This window comes from Dasypus novemcinctus, chromosome 1, assembly GCF_030445035.2.
Source record: "Dasypus novemcinctus isolate mDasNov1 chromosome 1, mDasNov1.1.hap2, whole genome shotgun sequence".
NCBI lineage: Eukaryota > Metazoa > Chordata > Mammalia > Cingulata > Dasypodidae > Dasypus > Dasypus novemcinctus.
The window spans coordinates 134,107,495-134,127,318 of record NC_080673.1 but is presented as its reverse complement, the minus strand read 5'-3'; the positions used below and the strand labels follow the sequence as shown (position 1 = coordinate 134,127,318).

Below are 19,824 nucleotides of genomic sequence, written 5' to 3'. Positions count from 1 at the left end.
TGCAGGAAAGTCTTCAGTGGTCTTCAAACCTCACTAATCATTCAAGTCACCTGGGAAAATTTTCAAGGCCCCTTCCCAAAAAAACTCATTTTTAAGACTGTGGGAAACTGTGTTATGCAAATTGCAAAATTCTATACAGATGAAAGTTATTATTATAATGGTAACTGCTAGAATCTAATATTTTCCTTCAGAGGGCATTGTCATTTCTGAGTTCAGTAGCATTGTTGCTCATTTTTGGATGCTTCAGTTCTAATCTCTATATAAGCTGTCATCCTGAGAAAAAATTCAGAAACATTTGATAATAAATTTTAGCCTTTACTTTCAAGAAACCTTTCCTTCTGGCAAAGGGCTGATACACAGATTTAGTGATATTTTAGATGATAGAACACTTTGTAATCTAATTTGACACAGTATACCTACTCTACTTCTATAAAAATGGATTCAGCTAAATTCTCAATGTTAAGGGTGCTTCAGAAAGCCCAGAATGCAGATCTTTTAGAGTTAATGAAATATATTGAATGAAAAAAATACTTCTTAACTCTAATGCTTCTTTTTAGTTCTGAATATCATCTTTCCAAGGACTACATGGTTTTAATTTCTGAAGCACTCACCATAACACTGTGATATATTTTTCCTGAAGTAGCAGATTTGATTTTATCGTTCAGATAACTGTTACTGGATTTTCATAAACCTCCAAGTCAGTGCCTCAGGTGTAAGAATGAGCAGCTGAAATAGAAATCAGCATGCTATGAGAAATTACTTTGTAATCACTTTCTAAGATTCAGTCCAACCTAAGAGAGGTTCATCAGGAAAGAAGACTAATGATATCTTTCTTTGACATATTAACATCATTCCATAATATTCAGCAATGCATTCATCACATTGTGGTAACACATAGGACAAGGTAAAATATATTTTGTTTAGAAATTACCTTAATGGACACTGGCTCTTTACCATTTTCTTTGTGAAAGAAATGAAACCAGAGAGTTTAAGCACCATTTTTTCCCCCAGATGCTTAACCACTCCACTGCTTTGACATTTCCAAAGACTTAGCACCCCAAAAGCATTAATGATCTGGCCCTGATCAACTTCCATGCCATTCGTCAAAGGGCCCCTGTGTTACGCTTTTATGAACTACATTCAGTTTTTCAGTTTTCCTTGGCAGGGCATAATGGATAATCACAGAGGCTTAAAGTTCAGACAGATTTGGGTTTCAACCCCATCCTTATCGCTTACTAGCTATCTGCCTTTGGCTACATCACTACCTTCTGTAAGAATTGCCCCAGAAAATGTCATGTGTGAAACAGCAGCAACTGGGAAATTAGGATGTTAATTTATGCACACATAAATTAATAAAAGCTGGGAATTTAGAAATGCATACTCTTAGACCCACACCAGAGCAAGTAACTCAGAGTCTGCATTTTAAAAATAATTCCTCCATTAAAATTGGCATTAATCTTTGGAAATCATTGCTGTAAGCCAGAGTTTTCTAACCTGTAAGATAAAGTGCCTCCTTTTTAGAGCTGTTTGTCCTTCCATATTAAATGAGGTAATAACTTCAAAGGGCTTAGCACAATTCATGGCATAGAGTAAGTTTGAAATTAATTTTTTTATTAATAATTTTCAAAATTGCTCCTTGAAATATATATTACCATTGCATGTTAAGAGCACTAAGGTTTAAAGAAATTTAATAACTTCTTTGTGGTCATATACTAGGAAATGAACTCAAAAAAAATTTAATCTCCATGGCATACATTTGCATACTGCACTCAGATGTGCAACACAAATCTAGTTTATTTCCTGTAACTGCTATGATATTATTCATAGTGAGAGGGAATGGAGAGACAAATTCTAACACTTGGGAATTCACAATCTCTACTTGTTTGAGTAAATCAAAGTCTTGTGGTAAAATGCATTCTTTTGAATTTCTTCTCTTTCCTGCTACCTGTTAAAACAGTAGTTCACCAATTATAGGCAAAAGAGAAAGGACCTGCTAGGGATGACAAGTCAAGCCTGGTCCCTATCTCATCTGGCATTTCAGGGAAATGTACTGCTTCCCGCTTCTGAGTCCTGACTCTTTTCCTGATTGCAAAGTTCCTGTGCAGGACAGCTTTTTTTTTTTTGTCATTAAAAAAATTTATTGAAGTATATCATACATACATACATGATCATACATAAACAATACGTGTATAGTAAAAGTTGTGAAATTACGAAATGAATATGCATAACATCATACAGGGCTCCTATATCTCGAACCACCACCATCCCTCTGCATCACTGTGAAACATTTATAACAAATTATGAAAGAACATTGTCAAAGTATCACTACTAACTACATTCCATATTTTACACTTGGTACATCTTTCCCCCAATCCACACCACTATATTTTTTTGTTCATAAATCATACAATTTATCTAAAATGTAGTATCAATGGTGTTTTGTATAATCACAGAACTGTGCATTTATCACTTCAATCAATATTAGAGCATCATTTTCATTACTCCAAAAAAAAAAAAGGAAAGAAAAAAACAACAAAAAAAAAACCACTATCATGTCCATTATCCTGGCTCCAACTTTCTCAGCACTTCTTATTTCCTCAATGAAGATTATGGGTTTGTCTGGTTCTGCTGCTACCTACAACCTGGGGAGAACACATCCATTTGGCCACTTCACTCCAACAAGTCTGCTCTGTCCTTCTCATGTCAGATTGACTGTGTTGCCCTTAAGGTTCTTGACAAAGAACTGGACAAAACTCTTCCCATTTCTTCTGAGAGCAGTTGTGTAGACTGTCATCCTATGTGGTGGCCCTAGTCCCAACCAGTCATTCATACACTCTCTCTTTCTGCTCTTTCATACTTTCTATGCATCTGTCAAACCAGGCAAATAACTGTTTCCTCATAATCCTCACTTCCCTAGCTCCATATTTTGCTAATGCAATATTCTTTGCCTGAAGTACCTAATTCACCCCCATCTTACCTCCACATGTCCAAATCTTTATTCTTTGAGATCCGGCTATGTTCCTGATAATTCCATCTGTGATCATCTTTCCTCTTGAGCTCCAAAACCCTTTCTTTGTACCTAGCCTGGTCTAATCACATATATACCTTTTGCCTTATTCCTCCATAACAGACAAAAATGGAAGTTTCTTAATTTCATCAATTTATCTAAGCCCTTCCCCTCCCCTCTATAAGCACTAACATATGACTTTACATGTGATAGAGAGTGTGGTGGTAAGGCTATTGTGTCAACTTAGCCAGGTAATTGTGCCCAGTTGTCTGGCCAAGCAAGCACTGGGCTAACTGTAATACAAGGACATTTATGTACTTCAGTAACCAGTGACTTTACGGAATAGGTAGCTGATTACAGCCACATCAATCAGGGAGATTGCTGTCAGCAATGACTGATGCTTTATCCAATCAGTTAAATGCCTTTAAAAGGGAAGGGACTTTAGCATTCATAGAGAATTTCCCAGCTGTCTTTGGACAACCAACAACTCCTGGAAACTCATCAAGGACCATCATCGGACTTTCATTGGAGTCCCTTGTTAGAGGCCTGCCTGCAAAATCTGGACTTGTGCATCACTATGGTCATGTTAGAGACTTATAAAATCTTATACTATTGACAGATATCTCTGGTTGATTCTGTTTCCATAGAGAACCTTGAATAATACAGAGAGGGAATGAATAAATCAGACTTCTAAAAACAAGTAAATTAGCTAATTTGGAAACAGAAGAAGACAGTTTGCTTTGCTGGGGTAACTCGAATAAACTTAGAATCACAGGCTTTTACCAGTTGATAATCTCTAGTTGAATCCCTTCATATTACAAATGAAAAAACTGAAGCCTATGTAAGTAAGATAAAGGGTCTAAAATGAAACCAAATTATAAGGCTCCCGATTTCCATTCTGGTATTTTAGCCAATATAAAGAACAGCTTGGGAAGTGGACTTGGCCCAGTGATTAGGGCGTCCGTCTACCACATGGGAGGTCTGTGGTTCAAACCCCCGGCCTCCTTGACCCATGTGGAGCTGGCCCATGCACAGTGCTGATGCGCTCAAGGAATGCCATGCCAAGGAGTGTCCCCCATGTAGGGGAGCCCCACGTGCAAGGAGTGCACCCCATAAGGAGAGCCACCCAGCGCAACAGAAAGTACAGCCTTCGTAAGAATGGCACTGCCCACACTGAGAGCTGACAGATGACACAACAAAAAGAAACACAGATTCCCGTGCCACTGACAACAACAGAAGCGGATGAAGAAGAAGATGCAGCAAATAGACACAGAGAACAGACAACTAGGATGGGGTGGTAGGGTGGGGGGGGAAGGGGAGAGAAATAAATAAATTATAATAATTTTTAAAAAGAACAGCTTATCTATTAGTTATGCCAACACTATAGTAGAATAATTAAAGAAAGTTTCTGAAAAATGTGTTCACCCACAGTCACATCACTGTAATATGTGGGTTGCTTTATTATCCATATGTTCATTCAGATATTATTCATGAGAATTAATATTTTTGCATAAAAAAGTTCTAAATTTTCATTCCTACTTTATTTTCACTTAATAGTACTCTATACTCCTTTCTGTATTTTGGTACATTATCTACATGATTAAAATTCTTCATGGTCACATAAATTTCATTGACTTGATAGAATAGGTTGCCCCTGATTTTCTGCAATATAGTTAGAACTAATGAATAACTTTCTGTTTGTATTTATTTCTTTTAAATTATATCTGATGGATATATTTTCAATAATGGCTGTATTGAGTCAAAGTCTATGAATATTTTTATTGACTTTTAATACACATTGCCAAACTTTATTTCAATATGATTATGCTAATTATTAGACCACTTAACATAAAAACCTGACAAGCACATATTAATTTAAATAGGAAAATGGTATGTGGATGCTGCTTTAATCTGCATATGTATGTTTATCAGCAATGTTCACTCTTTTTACTCTTTGTATATCTACTAAGTGCGTGAATTAGTCATCCATATCCTTGCCTGTCAGGCTTTTCTTAACACAACTACTAGGCCTTTGCTATCTTGGAGGCAATGTTTTAAAAAAAAAATCTATCTGTTTTTTTCCATTAAAAAAAAAAAAAAAACTAAGTCAAAACCAAAAATGCTGGAACAGAAATGACCCAAATTAAGGTCATGGTCTTCTGTAACCCCCTTCCCCACTAGTCACTTAGTTCATTTCTGCTCCTTTCTGTGACCCAGGTTCTATTCCTCCTTCCTGTTGAGAATTGAGATGAATTCTCAATTCTATCTCTCGTAAAAGAAGTCCAGAGGTAGGTCAGTCAAACTGGAAAGGAAGTTTCCAGAGCTATCGAGGTCTTAGATTCCTTTTGTCTACTTCTCTGTCACCTGCAACATGTGCTTTCCATCCTGTGATGCAAAATGTTGGCTTGAATTACATCATATTTAAGCTTGCTATGAGAAGTATGGACGGGAATGCCATTGACTGAGCTAGGAACAGTGTTTTAGGAAGAAGAGTATGACTCCAGTTTTAGAACAGTTGAGTTTGAGGTGACATTGTGAAAAGTTCTGGAAATGTCTGACACTCAGAAGAAAGAGAGGAGAGAGCTAGACTGAAGATATAAACATGTGGATCTCCTTCATATACATAGTTTCTGAGGTTACTGGTATGAGTTACTTAGAAAGTAAGTCCAGAGTAAGAAGAGTAGCAAGCCTAGTACTGCTTTATTAAATGGTTGTATAGAAAATAACCAGCCTGTGACGGGTACCAAAAATGAATAGCCAGCCATGCAGAGTAAACAAAACAAACTGAAAATGGGAATATGGTAAAGTAGAGGTCCAGAGGAGAAACTGTCACAGAACGAAGGCAAGCTGCCCAAAGGTCAAGTATTAATACAAGGCAGATTGAAAAATATCCACTGTATTTATCAACATGGATGATACTGATGATTTTGCAAGGTTGTTGAATGGAAGGTCAGAAGTCTGTCTGTACTGGTTTGGTGAATGAATGAGATGTGAGAAAATGCAAATAGCACAATTTGACAGCAATACAGCAATACAGTTGCTATGTCTGTGAAAGAACTATCTAAGCATTCATCCTTCAGGCCCTTTATGGAGAAGGAATTGGGGTTTTTCATTTTAATTGGAGATATTGAGCATACTAAAAGCCAATGGGAATAATTCATTTGAGTGGGAGAAAGAAGAAATACATAAGAGAGGTAGAATGAGAATCATGAAAATGTGGAAGGGGATGAAATACAAAGCATGCAGTTATAGAGATGGGCTTTAGCTAGGAGAAAGATAAGCTCTTCTATTGGAACTAGGTAAAGCAAAGTAGATGAATGAAAGTGTAGAAATTAAAGCAAGATATGTGGGTATTTGATGGAAAAGCAGTGAGGAAGAGATGCATTCCAGATCGTTCTTTGGTTTTATATAATTTTGTCTTGCATGTGGTCATGTTCTAACATATCCAAATGGAAATGTTATATAAGGCTGGTATATAAGGGCAACAGTTCTCAAACAATGTAGTTTAAAAGATGCAGCAGTGACTCATAGTTTAAATGGCTATTATATGACAAGTTTTATGTTGGCTGTCATTTGTAATCAAATGCTTGCAAGCTAGACATTACCTCACTGTCTCACAAAACTACCACTATTGTTTCTATATCATTTTAATGACTTTTATTTATCTCAGGGATAAGAGAGATCATATGAGGTCATGGTCCAAAAAAATTTTTTTTTTGCACTTTGATTTGAGAAATCTCAGATTAGATACAGAATGCCTTTCTGTTCTTCATTTCCCTCATTTCAGATTTCCATCCCTGTCAAACCCTGACAAGATAAGGTGCAGTCTGCAAAGGCTCCTCATGTTTATCAATGCTTGGCCCTATTGTGTGTCACTCTCTTAAAGGATTTTGAATAATCCCCTTCTCAGTATTTGTATAAACTCTTAAGTTAATGCATTAAATTTTAGGCACAGTTCCTCTATTAGCAAGTTCTAGCAAAGCAGATTTTCTTGAGTTACAGTTGCTGTGCCTCTCCACCATGGCTCTCTCCTTTCCAACTTCAAATTAATATGTGAATGAACATTTCCAGAATTCTAGAGAGTTTTCCTTGCTAAGGTAAAAAGCCCCTTGAAAGAACTCAGGGCAAGGTTCCCTTCACAGAGCGGGAGGGTTGTCCCAGTTGCAACCTGACATGAACCGCTCATTCTCTACAGAATCTTATAAAGGAGCTTGCTTACTATGCACCGGTCAACTTTGCAGGTATTTTTTGCAGATACATACTCATTTAATTCTCGGATTGCCCTATCATCATTATCATCATCGACATCATCATCATCATCTGTATTTTACAAATGAGGAAACATGCACGAGGTGGCTAAATCACTTCTCTAAGGTTTGGAAACAGGCTGGTACCGGGTCAACCACGATGCTTCCCTTGCTGTGTCGAACGTGGATTCGGAATTTCACCAGAATTTCACAGATACCCCTTAGCAGGATGTGAAAAGCTTCTTCCGAAGCCCGGCAGCTAGATGGAGATCTCCGAAGAGTAACGTTTCATTTGCAAGGGCGAGGAGGCGGCGAGCCTGCACTGAGCACCCAGCGCCGGCGACAGCGCCGGGAGCGCGGAGCGGGCTGCGGGTTAACGTGCCTCCAGCGGGGCCGCAGAGCGTGGGCGGCGGCGGGGCCCGCCACGAAAGCCCGCCACGGGGGCCCCCCGCCGCCCCCCGCCGCCCCCCGCCGCCGCCGCTTCCTCCCCCTGTGGCTGGCAGGTAAGGGCGAGGTCGGGCCGGGCCGGGGTTCTGGCTGGGGGTGGGGCCGCTCCCCAGCTGCTGCCGCCGACCTCGAGGATACGCGTTAGCGATCGCGGGCTGTTCCCTCGATGTTGCTACTTTGCTCTTTGCGCCTTTCCCGAATCTCTTCCCCGTCCAGAAGGGCGTAGCTTCGGTCCCCAGCGCTCCGGTGGGGACTTCCCCGCCCCGGCCGTGCAGACCTCGGATGCCGACGGCTCCAGGCTAGCAAACCTCCGTGCAGGAGGGGCCAAGGGGCGCTTTTTAAATTTTAAAGTTCTCAAAAAAAAAAAAAGTCTTCTGAGCCTTATCGTTGCAACTTCGTTGAATCTCTTCGGAGAGAGCGTTTGATGCTAGCCAGTTTTCGAAGCTGTTCTCTGTAACCTTAACGACTGGGAGCCCATCGTCTTTTTCGTGTGTTGGATGCCGGAGCTTGTATGTTTCTGCCTCCAGAGAAGCTGAAATGTTTTACACCCGGGTCCAGGATAACCGTCACCGAAGGTACTTGTGGAGAGATGTTTTAGCTCTTTCTGGGGGTGAGACATGGTTTACAGACAATGCCGGCTTAATGCCAGCAACCGGTCTCTCATTCGGCCAAACCACTAGACATTTCCTAACAGCATGGCTCAGAGTTAGGGGCAGCACAGTGTTTGGTGTCAGAGTGACGAAAAATGATCTGTTCCACCTTGTCTTTTTTGTTAAGACATGGACTTATAAACTGAGAAACAAATAAAACTACGTTTGTGTATGGTCCGTTTTCCCTCACCCAGACAGTAGATATTTCACTAATTTCTTTTAAAGAGTCTTAAATATAAGATGCTGTTAATTCTTTAAAGAAGCTGCTTTTCTTTTTCATAACAAATTAATCAAAGTCGTTATATTATGTGTATGAAATTTCTTTCCTTTACACTTCCAAATCATTTTCAATTTATAACTGCTGAGGGGAAGAATGAGCAATTCAATGGTTTGTAAAGTGTGAAAGAAATATTTCTATATTCTGTTGGAATCCAAATTAAAAGAAAATAGCTTGAGTAAAATTACCTTACTGATACTTTGTTTTGGTTGAAATTACAAAATTGCCATGATATGCTCCAAAGATATTACTATTTTCATCAACAGAAAGTTGAGTGGTCATTGTATGCAGAGTTCAATTAGAGTCTTTCATCTGTAAAAGCTATTGTATATTTACCATTTAAGAAACTGGCTACTTCACTACCTATTGCACTATCTTTAAAGGCACATGTTAATACGAAAGAATGTATATAGTGATAATCTAAATGTGATTTCAGAATTGCTTGACAACACATCCGTTACTCATGTATCCTTATCCAATGCTTATAATATATAAGCTTTTCTAAAATCCATATAATCCAGCCACATGTTTTAAAAGCCGTGTTTTCTTGATGTCTTTGGGCTTCTTCAGGGATATCCAAAGCTCAAACTTACGTTTACTTTATCTATCTATCTATCTATCTGTCTGTCTGTCTGTCTATCTATCTGTCTTACTTGGCATTTTTATTGTTGATGCATTTTTGTAAATACTTTACAAAGAATTTAAAGTATATATTAGAAATGAATTACTTTATTTTTGTGATTCTTTTACCTGATAGCTCCTATTTGTCACACTGTTCACCAATATTCTCTTTCACAGATGCCAAGGGCTGTAGAATGTAGATGAATTCATTGTTATCCAGTGAATTATTTACTCTGGGAAAATTAGTTTCTTTATTATGGTTGTTGTTATATTAGGTCTTTATGTGTGTGTGTGTGTGTGTGTGTGTGTGTGTGTGGTTTTTATGAGAATCCCATGCAAATGACCCTTTCATAAAAATTTATACTGTATTTCATTAAAATTGATTTCTATCTATAATCAGAGACACAAAATAAGGAGAACTTGGATCCCCACAGCTTCATTTACTTAAAAGCAATCATTCTTCCTTACTTTGGAGAGGAGGAATTGACTGTAGGTCAAAATTTTAAAACTTTTATATATATTCCAAGAAAACAAGGTAAACATAATCTCATATTCCTGAAGCATTTTTTATATAGTCTTTTAACAATCTTGCCAAACTCTTCTCTTAAAGCACATGCGTTTTCCTTATCATTCACCCTATGTTGATAGCTTATTTTTTTATTTCCCTCTGATTTTAACATTTTAGCTTTGTGGCATAAACTGGCTTTTAAATGAATTGTCCAGTTGTTTATAACTGAACATTAAAGGTCCAGAGTATCACTCAACATATTGAGCCAGAAGGCAGATAGATACATAATGTCCCAGCAGTGAGTTACAGGTGTCATCATAGCAGACAGCTGTTTAGAATGAATCTCATGTCCTTCAAGTGCCTTGTGCAGTTTTTTTTAAGTTAATAGATAACAAAGAACATTCCATGAAAAAACATAAAAACATGAGGTTCCCATATACCCCACTCCCCACCACCCACCCCATCATTTTTGTAAATTGTATTTTTTGAGGATATATATATCACACAAAAAATGTTACATTAAAAAATATAAGATGTTCCTTTATAACCCCAACCCTCCACCCCATTCCTCCCACACCAACAACCTCCTCCATTATTGTGGCACACTCATCATACCCGGTGAACACATTTTGGGGCACTGTTGTCTGTTCTCCGTGTCTATTTGCTGCGTCTTGTTTCTTTGTCCACTTCTGTTGTGGTCAGCGGCACGGGAAGTGTGGGCGGCGCCATTCCTGGGCAGGCTGCACTTTCTTTCACGCTGGGCGGCTCTCCTTATGGGCGCACTCCTTGCGCGTGGGGCTCCCCTACGCCGGGGACATCCCTGCGTGGTGCGGCATTCCTTGCGCACATCAGCACTGCGCATGGGCCAGCTCCACACGGGTCAAGGGTTTGAACCACGGACCTCCCATGTGGTAGACGGACGCCCTAACCACTGGGCTAAGTCCGTTTCCCTCATGCAGTTTTAAGATACTTCTAAAAGTGAAGAGGTTGGGTTCTGTGCCCTTAGGCTAGCCATTTAACTTCTCTGCACAGTCTAAGATTCCTCAAATTTTAAAAGATGCATTAGAATATTATTTCTAAAATCCTTTCAGTCCTCTAGAATTCCATTTCTATGATAAGAAGTAGAGGGTCCAGAGTCAGAGGTTGAGGCATCGTTGCTCTGCCCCTTGAGAGCAGCTACCCTTAGGCAAAGCCCTGCACTTCTGTGACTTCAGTGTGTCCTCTATAAAATGGTCTATTAGAATGAATAGGATGATGTATGTGACTGAGCTGGTTGACGTGTCTGGTCATAGATATGCTCAGTAATGTTTTTAAGGCACCCAACTTTGACAAATCTAAAGGTATTTCTGACCCTGGCAGGGAAGGAGATGAGCAAAAAAGTTCTTCTGTATTTTCAGGTGGTCTATATCTTCAATCAACAGTATAGTTCCTATAGTATGTAGTAGAAAGACCATCAAGTAATGCTTCTTTAAACTCCCTCCTCTCTCTACCCCTCACAATAATTCAGGACAACACTGAAATTAAAAATTAAATTTATCTCAATGCCACACAAGATTGAGAAGACAGTCATATCCTGTTTCCCATTTCAAACTAGACTGAACTCTTTTATAGTTAAGTGTACAAAGTAAATTACATAATGAGTATCAGAATAGCTGTACAACCCAATTGCACAGTAAGTTAAAGAAAAAGGAAAGAAAGAAAAAAGAGAGAGAAGGAAAGGAAGGAGGGAAGGAATAACTCCTAAAATTGTAAGAAAATTGTTCCCTTCATTTTGTTGCCACTGAAAATTTAAGGTTCATAAATATTACTTACGCAAATTTCTTTATTTCTTCTTGAGCAATTGAGAGGCTCTCATTTAGGTCCCTGCATGAAATGGTTCTGCTGTGGCGGCTGCAAACCATCTTCCACTAGAACTGTGCACCTTTTCTAGTACCTCATGGAAGCCTCAGCTGACCTGTGCTTTCAGACCTCCAGAGCATGTCCCCATCATATTAGCATATTATAGTTTGGGTTGCAATCCCCCAACATTTAGAAAACAACACTCTCCCAAGCCAATGAGATAGTAATGCTAATATTTATTTAGTGAGTTGTAACTTCACATGCATTATCTCATTTAATCCTCATGACTTTAGAAATTGTTTACAATCACAATCCTTGTTTGCTGATACAGAAATTGAGGCACTGAGTCTTGGAAATATTTGCTCAAAGTGGAAATGTTTACTGGGTGTGGAGCCAGGATAATGACTCATGTAGTCTTTAGTCCACATGCTTAAATTTGACCCTTCAGGGCTCCAAAGTATAACAGCATATAAACAAAGTATAACTTACAGTCCAAGTCCTATAAGTGCCAAGTCTTCCAAATCAAAAGCTATGTAGATGGAAAATAAGTATTACAGGCCTGACAAAGTGTTCTGAAGCACAATTATGAAGCTTCAGAGTCGCTGGGGAAGGTTTTTCAAATGCCCACACTTAGGTATCACCCCAAGAGATGAGTGGGTCCAGAGTGGTGACTGGGTATATGGATTTTCATTATTCTGAATACACTTATAGAGAAAAATATTGACCCCAACCCACAGGGTGGCTTGTAGCCATAGACAGAAGATGAGTCTTAAGTGTTGTTTGGAAAAGAAGGTAAATTATTTTGAGTACAGTTTCCCCAGAATGCCTGTTAAACCGAATATCTATATTATATTAGGGTTTGTGACCTATGAACATAAAACTCACTAAGAAAAAAAATTCAACTTGAATGCTTACTTGCGAACTTAGGATCCTTATTTCCTGAGGGGCGGGAAGCTGTCACTTAAATAAACTGCTTCCTTAAATGGCACAGGAAGTGTCATCTCAAACATCCTTATCTCTTTGCAAAATTTAGACATTTAAAGAAGTGATATCTGCAGTCCCCAGGATTTCTGAGTCCCCCACTTTTACTTAAAGCAGGGTATCTCATTTGAAGTCTTTAAATAAGTCCACCATTTAAAGTCTCTAAATTCTCTTTTCCATTTTCCTGTGCCTGCATCCCTGCATACAAATACTAAACTGAATGTCCACTCTTTGTAGGATCCAGCTGCTACTCTCTCTTGTAAGAAGAAACTATCACATTTAGAATCAGCAACCCTGTAAATAGAGTTTATAACTTTGAATTTCCCTTTGCTCCTCACTCATAGTCTTCTCTTCTATATACTTGCTCATAATTCCCCATCCTCAATAGGGTTGTAAAGAATTTTAGCCTTGGGTAGCTATTTATGTCCTTTGTACCACAGTGCTACTTCAGACTTTGAAAGTCTTTGGCTAGAATATTACTTCTTTGAGGAGATTCCTTTTGTCCTCACTTTTCTTTCAGCAGGGAAAACTGCCGCAAGTGATTTTTGACCTAGTGATATTTATGCTTCTTCCAAAACGAATGGCCCTGGGGGCTCAGTGAAAACAAATCTGAGCTTGCCCAAGTACCCCTATCCTAAACTTGCTTTTTTAAATATTTTGATTATTCAGATTTCAGTAACTTCTACTATATTATATTGTCCTACAGAAGTAGGGCCTGGCTTGAAGATTCCACAGTAGGCAAAGCATTATTAGTTGTAGACCCCACTCTGGTCTCTGACCTCATCCTCAGTTCTCATCATTCTTCTCCCATTTGGTACCCTCCACGCTTGAACAGGGCAGCCTCCTTCCTACCTACAGGATTTGTACTTGCTGTATGCCTGGGAATCTTACCTCTTAGCACTGAACAGAGAGGTTACTTTTTGTCCTTCATTCTCAGTTTGGTGCCAAGTTGCTAAAACATTTAACTTAGGTTGGTCATATTCTTCCTTTCTGCTATTTATTTCTCTTTCTTAACTTGACTGAAAGATCAAATCTATTTACATATTTTCCTTTCATGGAGGAGAAAAAAATTGAAAAAAAAATGTATTTCCCATTGATTACACTATTTTAATAAGTATTCAGATTCATTATCTGTGCATGTTGAATTATAAGAATAATCTGGGTTTGAGCACTAAAAAGATTAAAAGTAAAATCATACAATATTCAGTTTCAGGTAAAGATAAATCTACCTATTGCATGATTTTTCACTAGTATAATAAATTTTCATCTTTAAAATAATTTGTTTCAATATATAATATTTATAATTTTATATAATTCATATTCCATTTTTCTGAACTTTTTACATTCTTCAATAACCTACCATTTTGTCTTTATAAAAAAATATCATGTGCCTTTTCTGTTAAATTTATTTCTAAGTACTATATAATTTGGTCACTGTTATAAAAATTGAATTTTTTAAATTGAATTTATGGGTACTTGTGCTAATATTGAGAAAGGCTACTCCTTTTTAAATAATTGTCCTATTTTAAACTAACAGTTGACTGCTAACTGAAGTTAGTAATAGTAACTACTTACTGTTACTAGAGATTATTGATCTTGGAATACAATCATATTATCAGTCATAAAAAGATGGTTTCCTCCTTTCTTTTCCAATATTCATGCTGAATATACAATTTTCTTGCATTTTATACTTACTATAATCCCTGAGACAAAGCTGAAAAATAACAGTGCTAATAGACATGACCATCAAATTCCTGATGTAAATTTTAGAAGTCTTAGTGCATTGTTGTTTAGAATAATTTGCTTTTGATTTGAGGATAAGTAGCTGTTTTAGTTTGCTAAGCTGCCGAAAGCAGATGCCATCAAATGGGTTGGGTTTTAACACTGGAAATTTATTAGCTTATAGTTTTGAGGCTTAGAAAATGTCCCAATCAAGGCATCATTGAGACCATGCTTCTTTCCTGAAGATTGGCTGCCAGTGATCCTTGTGTCCTCTGCCACAAAGCAAGGTGCATAACAGTGTATGCTGGTGTCTCCCTTCTCTTCCAGGTTTCTTAATCCCATAATAACAGGATTAAGACCTATCCTGAATGAGGTGGGTTACACCTTAACTGAAGTGCCTCATCAATATATACTACTTCCAATAGGTCCACACCCACAGGAATGGATTAACTTTAAGAATATGCTTTTCTGGGGGTACATAACAGTTCCAAACCACCATAGTAGTCTTTTTAAATAATTAGTTTTATTTTATTGCTTCTGTATATATTTTTAGGTTAGAGATAGCAAATAGCTCATTATCGTTAATATGATCAGATGATTTCTATTTCTTAAGTTGCTGTTAAAATCAATTATATCCTGAAATTTATTATCCCCTGTATTCTTTTTATGTTTTATTTGATTTGAGGTTTATTTAAGAGTGTGTATTAGATGTGTCTTTAAGTGTCTTTTGGTAATTTGCTGCATTCAATTTTATAATTTAAAAAATTCTGAATACATATGAAGGAAATTATATATCCCTGCTATATTACTATTATTGGGTTTTGATATTATATTCATGCTCACTTTAAAAATGACTTGAGGTTCAGTTCAGTCTATTTCAGAAAATTTTCATTATTCCAAAAGGAAAAATCAAGGCTGATTGTAGCTGAAAGGGGTAGTCCAGGGAGGTTAATATCAATTGAAAGAAAACTAAAGGATAATCTCAGGATTATATAACATAGTGGTTTCAGTAGTGGATGCAGATGGTGGTTAATAGTACAAATACAAAAATTTTTCTCTATTATAAGGTGTTAAAAATATGGAGATACAATTAGTGGAACTTATGAACTATAATTAACAGTAATATTGTAATATATGGTATACAATGACAAAGAAGGTACTATATCAATGATAAAGGTCAGTAACGGTGAAGTATAAGCAGATACGGGTTTTTTCCTTTTGGAGTAATGAAAACATTCTCACATAACCTGTAACAAATACACAATACTAATACATGGTCTTAATAATAGGATGGTTTATGGGGAAAATACACCAAATATAAGCTATGGACTATAGATAGCAATAATATTATGATGATGTTCTTTCATCATATGTAACAAATGTGCCACAACAATGTAATCTGTTGGTGGTGAGGTAATGTATGGGAATCCTGTATGGTATGTGTGATTGTTTTGTTAACTTACAACTTCTCAAATTAAAAAAAAAAAAAAAAATATATATATATATATATATATATATATATATATATATATATATATATAGTATCTGAGGGATGATCTAGAATATTTTAAATATTTTTCAGTCATCAGATCTTTAAAGTTTACAATAGAATTTTGCTCTAAATCATTTTGCTTTATTATCATTTAATCATTTTTATACTTCTGCAAATCTAGTCAAGTTTGCTATTTCTTTTGGGAGAGATTTGTTAAAATATAACATGTTAAGAAATGATCCATCCTGGTATTTGAAATTGTTGTTATACATAATTAATAGTCTCCCATAAATTATTTTACCATATTGTAATATGTGATAGTCTCCACTCTTATCTTAATCTTGTGTATTTTGTTATTTTACCTTTGTCTTTAATAAAAGTTCCTTTATTTTTGTCATTTCTACTAATAAAGGTATTTACAGCTATAAATATTGTCTGAAACACTGCTTTTAGTAGGTTTCTTAGGTTTTAGCTTATCTCCTTTTCATTGCTTTTTGAGTTCATCTTTTCCTTTTAATGTCTTATTTGATCTGAGGTTTATCTGGAAGTGGTTTTGTTAGTTTCCAAGGAGTCAGGATTTTTTGTTCACTTTTTAATTGTTATTTCCTAATGTTATGATATTATAGTCAGAAAATATGTCTATTATATAGAAATACCTCTCAAAATAAACACAGAGACTGGAAACCAATACAAAATAAGCAGAAAAATGAGAAAGAAAATGGTCAACTAAATATGTAAAAGAAATATTCAAATGCACTGGTCATTGACATTTAAATTTTTGATATGGGAGGAGTGGGGGGTGGGGAGGGGGATATATAGGAACCTCTTATATTTTTTAATGTAACATTTTGTGTGATCTATATATCTTTTTAAAAAAAGACAATAAAAATAAGATATCTAATAAAAGAAAAAAGAAAAAAGAAAAGATATTGGATATATAGTAATAATTTATTGAATTATAATGAGTATAAAGAGTTCCATCATCCTACTCACTCTGCTTTTGTGTATGTTTGAAAATTTCCAAAATAAAAAGTTTTTCTTATAGTGAAAAAAAATTAAGATATATTTTTATACCATCAGATTGGAAATTTTTAGAAAACCTATCAAAAATATTGATTAGGAAGTAAAACAATGGAGTTTCATGGTTCTATTACTTTACAGAGAAATATAATACTATTTGGTAAAATTGAAAATGTATATACTTGACATATATGCTAAAGGAAATATGTATGGGGATATAAATTGCAGTAGGCTTGTAATTAAAAAGTAAACATATTAAGTCATTAATTAGAGAATGAATAAGTGATATGATATTTTTATGCAATGAAAAGTATAGCTAGGCCAAAGGGAGCTAAATGGAGGGACTTTACAGGTTTTGAATTCTGGCTGTGTCACTAACTAGAGATAGTTATTTTTATGCTTTTTGTACTGCAGTTCTATGAAATATGGATGCCAACTTTGATATTTAAGTACAGAACAAATTAATACATGTAAAGCATTTAGATAAATGCCTGCCACATAGAAAGAATTCATTAAAATGTTAACTATTATTATTATTGCTATTATACAGAAAGACAAAACAATGAGCTGTATCTGTCTATATTTACATGGAAGGTCTTTAAACACAATATTGAATTCAAAGGCAAAATGTCACAGAATTAAATGTGCATTATGATAACCGAGACAATAGTAAAATAAAATCCCACAAATCTATACAGTACATTTTAAGGATTGCTAAGATTTGTAGGGAGAATGTAAAAAATGGAGTAGAATCATGTACTAAATGCGTAATAATGATTGCCCTTGTCACAGGGACCAAGAATTGGGAGACTATGCTTTTATCTGTCATATTATATTTCATTTATTAAAAACAAAATTCTTGGGACAAATGAGACAAATATATAATTGTCAATACATAAATTTTTAACATAATATGATAGCACTTATCTTAAAAATTTTTTCTAATCCTTAATTTAAATTTTTTCAAAATTTTAAAAATAACACAAAAGCGTACATTAACAATTTTGAACTGAAAAAATTTTAAATTAAAGTTTAACCAGCAAAGTGAAAAATGGTTTTATAAAATTACAAAAAAGATAAACTCTAATTCAATAAAGATCTTATTTATACTAATAAGAAAAATGCCAGTACCTCATATAGTAATGGACAGATGTCATGAACAAGTACTTCACAAAAGAATAAATATAAATGGCCTATAATATATAAAAGATTATGTCATTTTACCAATAATCAAAAAATGGTACTTGGAGAAATAGCATAATATTATGTTCATTCCTCTTATTAACAATTTTTATTTCATTTTTTGTATTAAAAAATGTGACCTTACAAAACAACTATGGATGGCATGCAGGATTCCCATATGCCACCCTATCACCAACACCTTGCATTGTTGTGGAATATTTGTTACAATTGATTAAAGAACATCCAAATATTACTAACTGTAGTCTATAGCTTACCACAGGTATTTTTTCCCCATAAACCACCCTATTATTACCATATATTAGTATTGCACAATTATTATAACCATGTAAGCATGTTTTCATATTGTACTGTTTACCACAATCCATCATCCACTACAGGTTTCACTATGTAATACTGTCCCATGCCCTGTATAGTTCATTCAAAGTGTACATGCAGTGGTGCTCAGTTTCATTAGAGAGTTGTGTTGCCATCACCTCAGTCAATTTTATAATGTTTTCATTACTCCAGAAAGAAAAGTCCCTTACCTCCAGTACCTTCATTTCCATCGATGCAAAAATATTACAATATTACTTTTAACTAAAGTCTCTAAAGTTACATTATTTGTATTTTTCCCATTTTTCATCATATTCTTAACGCCTTGTTATAGTAACATACATTTGCTCTAGTTCATAGAGAAACATTCTTGTCTTTGTACTATTATCCACAACTCTCATCTACCACCGAGCCCACTATTTTATCCAGTCCCAAGATTATCCCCTAGGTTTCTTTCTATTGACATTTATGCCCCTAGACTACTGCTTTCAGCCACACTCACATGTGTAAATCAGTCATGTTAATTATACTCAATATAATTTTTTACCATCAACTCTATTTCCTAACATTTATAATCAATCTTGTTAAAAATTCTACATATATTAAGCATCAGCTGCCCCTTCTCAACCCTTATTCTAAACCCTAGTGACTTACACTCCTAATTTTAACCCCATGGATTTACTTATTTTATTAAGTTCATATTAGTGAGACAATACAATATTTGTCTTTTTGTGTCTGGCTTATTTCACTCAACATAATGTCCTCCAGATTCATCCATGTTGTCATTTGCATCCAGAATTCATTTCTTCTTATAACTGAATAGCATTCCATCAGATGTATACACCGTTTTGTTTATCCATTCATTAATTGATCGACACTTGAGTTGTTTCCATCTTTTGACAATTGCTGGATAATGCTGCTATGAAAATCAGTGTGCAAATGTTTGTTGACGTCCTTTCTTTCAGTTCTTCTGAATATATTCCTAATAGTGAAATTGCTAGATTGTATGGCAGTTCTACATTTAGCTTCCTGAGGAATTGCCAAACTGTCTTCCACAAAGACTGCACCCTACATTTTCACCAACAGTGAAAGAGTGCTCCTATTTCTCCACATCTTCTCCAGCACTTGTTTACTGTGTTGTTTTCTTTCGTGTGAAAGGATATCTCATTGTAGTTTTGATTTGCATTTTCCTAATGGCTAGTGATGTTGAACATCTTTTTCTCTCTCCCTTCCCTTCCGTCCCCTCCCCCCACCTTACTGTTTTTGCTGTCTGTATCCATTTCATGTGTGATCTGTATCTTTCTCTTTGTCTTCTGTTCTCATTTTTTCTCCTCTAGGATTCACTGGGATTCAATCCTGGGGACCTTTGATGTAGAGAGAAGTTCCCTATCACCTGCACCACCTCAGTTCCTGGTTTCTGCTATGCTTCACTTTGACTCTCCCCTTCGACTCTCTTCTGTTGTGTTATCATCTTGCTGCATGACTCACTTGCATGGGC

The 19,824-nt window shown here is 36.0% G+C and overlaps 1 protein-coding gene across 1 annotated transcript in view; it reads left to right on the top strand.

Moving 5' to 3' along the window:
• Positions 1-7,827: 7,827 nt before the first annotated feature.
• The window catches only part of NPFFR2 (neuropeptide FF receptor 2), a 125,732-nt gene continuing 113,735 nt past the window's right edge, over positions 7,828-19,824 (top strand). The window contains exon 1 of the mRNA XM_058297248.1: positions 7,828-8,276. The gene's annotated coding sequence lies outside the window, so the exon portion shown is untranslated. The remainder of the gene's footprint in view (positions 8,277-19,824) is intronic.